Below are 5,429 nucleotides of genomic sequence, written 5' to 3'. Positions count from 1 at the left end.
CGTGCATGGTGTGTGCCCTGTGTCTCCGGGGCTGAACAGGTGTCTCAGATATATCTGCTCCTCACTTCCTGGAAGCTTCTCCCACACAGTAAGACAACAGAAAAGCGGCCAATACGCAAGCTCCCGGACATCCCCCCACACGAGGCCTACCTCCTCCACAGTGGCAGAGCTCACAGTGGCTGCCGACGGGACACATTTCTCTCGACGTGCGCCTGTGCGGTCAAGAAGTTCTAGAACACAAAGCAAGGACTTCGCCTGCAGCGTGCCAGGGCAGATTTCGCCCAGTCCCGTTTCCCTTCTATTTTCACACCACGTTGGGGCTCCTGGGAGGTGAGAGTTGGTCATTAGTCTTTTACAATTACCTCGAAAAATCTCTTGGGTTCACACACTTCTTTCCACCTTCATCACCACCACCTCAGCCCCAGCGTTTATAATTTCTCACCTGGACTATTGCAATAGCCCTGAAACCTGCCCTTCCAGCAGCTTCCACACTGCATTCGGAGCAATCTGGTTCTCTTTATTACTGAGGGAAAATTCACACAACGTAACATTACCCGTCTTAAAGTGTACAGCACATTGGTACTGAGTTTATTCACAATGCTGTGCACACACCACCTATATCAAGTTCAAAAACCTTTTCAGCATCCCAAAGGGAAACTCCATGCCCATGAAACAAGCACTCTCCAGCTCCCTTCCCTCCCCAGCTCCTAGCAACCGCGGATCTGGTTTCTGTCTAAATGGATTTACCTATTTTATATATTTTATATAGAAAGAATGATAAAATAGTTGTGCTTTTCTATCTGGCTTCTTTCACTCAACATGATGTTCCTAAGATCCATCCATGTTGTAGCATATATCAGTACTTCATTCCTGTTTATGGCTGAGTCGTTTTTATTTTATGGATATACCACACTTTGTTTATCCACTCATCCGTTGACAGAATTGGGTGGTTTCCACTTTGGGCTACTATGAATAGTGCTGTTATGAATAATCATGTACAAATTCAGAGTTATCACACACACACACACATACACACACACAAACCTGATCATGACCTCACTCCCTTAACAGAAAATGGGGGGAAACTGGGAAGGCCAAAGAGACTTGTGGCTAAAACAACCTATTAATTCTGGTGGTGGCAGAAGCTAATCAAAGTAGCTGGGTGACATTATGAAAATAAAGCTTTTATTCCCAAACAGTCCTGTGAAGTTTGCAGAAGTCTGGCCAGCCTCAAGCTGTTGAGCCTCACATTTCACGGGAGTGGGGGAGAAACTGAGTCCTTCTGAACCCGTCTTCCAGCCAAGGCCATCACGAGCCGCCACTTTGAAGACAGCTGTAGGGATACCCCTTTTCGCTCGTCAGGGCTCTCGCTGGTCAAGAGAACACAGACCAACCAGTGGTACAGGATCAAACATTGTTCTCTAGTCAGACTCTGGTTTCTGTTTTCAGGCCTGTCAGAATTCCTACAAGCTGCATCGCCAACCAAACATGGAGAGACCTCTGCGTCAATGGACTGTTAGATGCAAATTTACTCAGCCTTCTAAATGTATGCCAGTGTGGTACACACTTTTAGCTAACACCAAGCCAGATGAGTGCAGGCATTTTGTGCATTAGAAGGTATCATTTTTCAACTCTTATCAGTATGTAAATTAGATTGGACTCTCTGGTTATCTGCTCCAAGGGCACAACCTACCAAAATTCAATTAACGTAATTTTCATCCCAGTGTGGCATTTCCGTCCCTTTGTGAGGACCGGGCCAGACCTCCTCCCCTCCCTGCAGAGCCAAGAAATGCTAGATCTTCAAAGGTACCAGCTGCTAGAATCAAGCCACAGGAGGGACCAGAAGATGCGAGTATTTTCTTGCTCTAGAAATTGTTAATGTCAACCCCCTTCTCTGACAAATCAGGAAACTGAACCCCAATTGTAGAGACAGAGAGGTTCCCATTCAGAAGTTCAGCATGAGCTGCCTGGACAGGGCTGAAGGCCTGGGCCAATGCCAGAGGCAGTACTGACCCAGCTGCAAAATCGGAGAAACATATTTTCTTTTTAAATTATTTTTATTAATTAGTTTTTGTAACAGATATTTCTCCTTTTTCCCCCATTGACACCCTCCTCCCCATTCCCAGCATTGTTGTCCATGTCCATTGGTCATGCATACATGCATATAAGTTCTGTGGTTTATCTCTTCCCTCCCACACCCCCTCTTCTGGGGTTTGTCAGTCTGTACCCTACTTCTATGACTCTAGGTCTATTTTGTTCATCCGTTTGTTTAGTTCATTATATTTCACAAATAAGTGAGATCATGTAATATTTGTCTTTCTCTGTTTGGCTTGTTTCGCTTAGCATAATACTCTCTAGGTCCCTCCATGTTGTCTCAAAGGGTAAGAGATCTCTCTTTCTTACAGCTGCTAGTGTTCCATAATAACATGGAACGCGTCACAAATTTGTGGGTCATCTGGTGCAGGGGCCATGCTAATCTCTGTATCGATCCAGTTTTAGTGTATGTGCTGCCCAAGCGAGCACAGAGAAGCATACTTTCCATCTGCTCTGACCTCCTCTGTCCTTCACCCTTTCCCCTCCCTGGAGCCATCACCCCTGGCTAGCCAGAAGCCTGAACCCTGGTGCCCATCTCTGCTCTCAAACACTGCCGTAGAACCCACATGCCTCCTCCCGTCCCCTCCCTCTTCTCCGCTCTGATTGTCCATGGTGATCCGTAGAATACAGTGGACTCCCAGAGATGCGTGCACGCTCCCAAACCCGCCTACGATTTCAGAGTTCTCGAGCCTCCGGAAGCCTGGTCCACCTACCCCAATTTAACAACTCTTGTTCTCTGCCTTTCTCCCACTCAGCAATCATGGACGAAATTAGTCAGAAAACGTTGATTTTGCACTGAAAAGGATTGTTTCCCACAAAGCAGAGCCTGACACAAAGGCTTAAAAACAAGCCTTTTCACCCTGGCTGTTTTGGTTCAGCGGGTAGAGTGTCTGCCGGTGGACCAGAGAGTCCCGGGTTCGGTTCCCGCTAAGGGCATGTTTCTCGGTTGCAGTTTGTCCCTGGCCCGGTTGCGGTCGTGCGGGTGGCAGCCACTCGATGTGTCTCTCTCACATCGATGTTTCTCTCTCTCATCGATATTTCTCTCAATCTCTCTTCCTCCCTCTCCCCCTCCCACTCTACCTGAAGATAAATGCAATGGTTTAAAGTGTATAAATCATGGCAGGATTATGAGTGATTTTTTTCCTTGTGGTTGCTGAATTTTCTAGGTTTCCTACAATAAACAGGGGAGAGAAGAGGGAAGATCGAGAATGGTGAGAAAGATGTGATTCCCAAAAAATCATTAGGAGGAAAAGTTGCCTCCGAAGGAACCTAGGAAGGGAGAGAGACCATGAATTCTGGAGTCATAGGTGGTTCTAATCTTACCTATTAGCTACTGCTCCTTAAGGAAAGTTGCTCTACTCTTTCAATCTTAGCTATTTTAACAGAACAATGGGTAGGAAAAATCTCCCTTGCTGGGCTATTTTGAAGATTAGAATAATGCCTCGATAAAGTAGGTCTTCCTATACAACTCCCACTATGAATAATTTGAATTTATTGTTGTAATTTATAACAATAAGTAAGCTTGCCCTTGGCTGCATTCCAGATGGATTTTGCATGTAATCACAAGTATTTACAAAGCATCACACAGAGTATCATTCATAGGTGTGTTAAAAAAAATGATTCGAGTATCTGCTAAGTACCAGACTCTGGGGAAATAAGTCTGTGCCCTTAAAAAGTGACCAGTGGGGAGGGGGAGGGGGACATGTAAACAGAGAGGGAGTCACAGTGTGATGAATGGGCGGGAGGTGTGAAGGGGGAGCTACAGGAACACTGGGAAGGGGGTTTCCCACTGGGAGAGTCAGGGAAGGCTCTTCAAAGTCGGAGAGGATTTGGGGGGGCTGTCTTGGTAAAGCAGGGCAGGAAGAGTATATTAATGAGCCTAATTTGTGCAGTTGGAGCTGTAGAAGAGGCACAGTATCTGGGCAATGGAATGACTTTCATCGTGACTGGGGGCATCTGTATCTGGAGAGATGAGAACTGAAGTCGGAGGACAGAGCCAGGTTGTAGTGGCCTTGCATTCCACGGTCACAGGTTGGCCAGGGTGGCCAGCATGGTCCTCAAGCAGATGAATGGCAGGGTCAGGCTTACGCTCTCACTTGGACAGGAGACTGGACTGGACTGAAGTGAGGAAAGCCTTAAGGCAGGATGACCAAAAAAAGGAAGCAGGTGTAATCATCCAGAAAGAAGGTCAGGAGGCCCCCAAAGACAAGACAGTGGCAATAAGGAGTGGGATTGGATTCAGAAGCTCTTTCGGTGGTAGACTTGAAAGGATTTGGAGACTAACAGGACAGTAGGGGAGAAGGATGAATTCCAGGTCACAGCCAGGCATCTAGTTCAAAAGTCTGAATGGCTGACTTTACTGGGAAACAAGCAGAGAGGGGGCAGCTTTGAAGGGCAGCTGAATCCAACTTGAGTTTGAAGTGACTGAGAAGCATGTGGATGAGATGTTAGGCAAAGGGCTGGAAATGTGGAGCAGTAGCTCGAGAGAGAAGTTAGATGCAAATTCAGGAATCACTAGCCTGTGGGTTGGCATTGATGACCATGGCCACGGATAAGATCACAGGAGGGAAAATTATGCGTTGGAAAGAGGCTCATGACGCAGGGGACCACCCACCCCAGTTTGCTCAGGGCAGCTTTGGTTTACATCTGTTGTCCCAACATAATTATCCATAAAAACCTGTTTAATTTCAAAAGTATCCAGTTTGGATGACAAATTATATAGTCCCCTTTCCAATAACCCAGTTCTAGGGACCATCAAACAAAGAACAAAGGAGATGGGAAGGAATATTAAGAGGGAAGAGGAAACCAGAAAGGAGAGCATCTTTAACTATGTAGGGAACAGGCTCCTAATTAGAAGTATAAATTTCATGCTATCAAATAAAACACCCAACAAATTTTTTTTTGAAACTTGAGCATTTAAACTAAAATCACCAATTAAAAAATAAACAGAACAGACAAGCCATGAAAATTCCCAAACAAAAGAAAAAGGAACAAAAATTAACTTTACCATGATTTAAATTGATTATAAAGTATAGCAATTAAAGAGTTTGGTACTGATGAACAAGTTGACAGAAACACAAGTGAAATAGAATAAAGGGTATAAACACAGATCCAAGCACATATGGGAGTTTAGTACATGATAGAGCTGACATTTCTAATGGATGAAGCTAAGATACATTAATTATTAAATGATGTTGGGACAGTTGGCCAACCATCTGGAAGAAAAATAGGCTAGATTTCTACATATTACTCTGATTCCAAATGGATAAAACATTAAGCATTTTAAAAAGAAATCATAAATGTACTAAATAAAGCCTGGAATTTTTTTTTTTTTC

The 5,429-nt window shown here is 44.7% G+C and overlaps 1 non-coding gene across 1 annotated transcript; it reads right to left on the bottom strand.

Annotated features, from left to right (window-relative positions):
* Positions 1-2,420: 2,420 nt before the first annotated feature.
* On the bottom strand, positions 2,421-2,523 carry LOC118621716. Its single transcript, XR_004957763.1, has one exon. It is a non-coding gene; the product is annotated as a U6 spliceosomal RNA (small nuclear RNA).
* Between the last annotated feature and the right edge of the window lie 2,906 nt (positions 2,524-5,429).

This window comes from Molossus molossus, unplaced genomic scaffold (genome assembly GCF_014108415.1).
Source record: "Molossus molossus isolate mMolMol1 unplaced genomic scaffold, mMolMol1.p scaffold_m16_p_1, whole genome shotgun sequence".
Lineage (NCBI taxonomy): Eukaryota > Metazoa > Chordata > Mammalia > Chiroptera > Molossidae > Molossus > Molossus molossus.
This window is presented reverse-complemented; position numbering and strand designations above follow the sequence as displayed.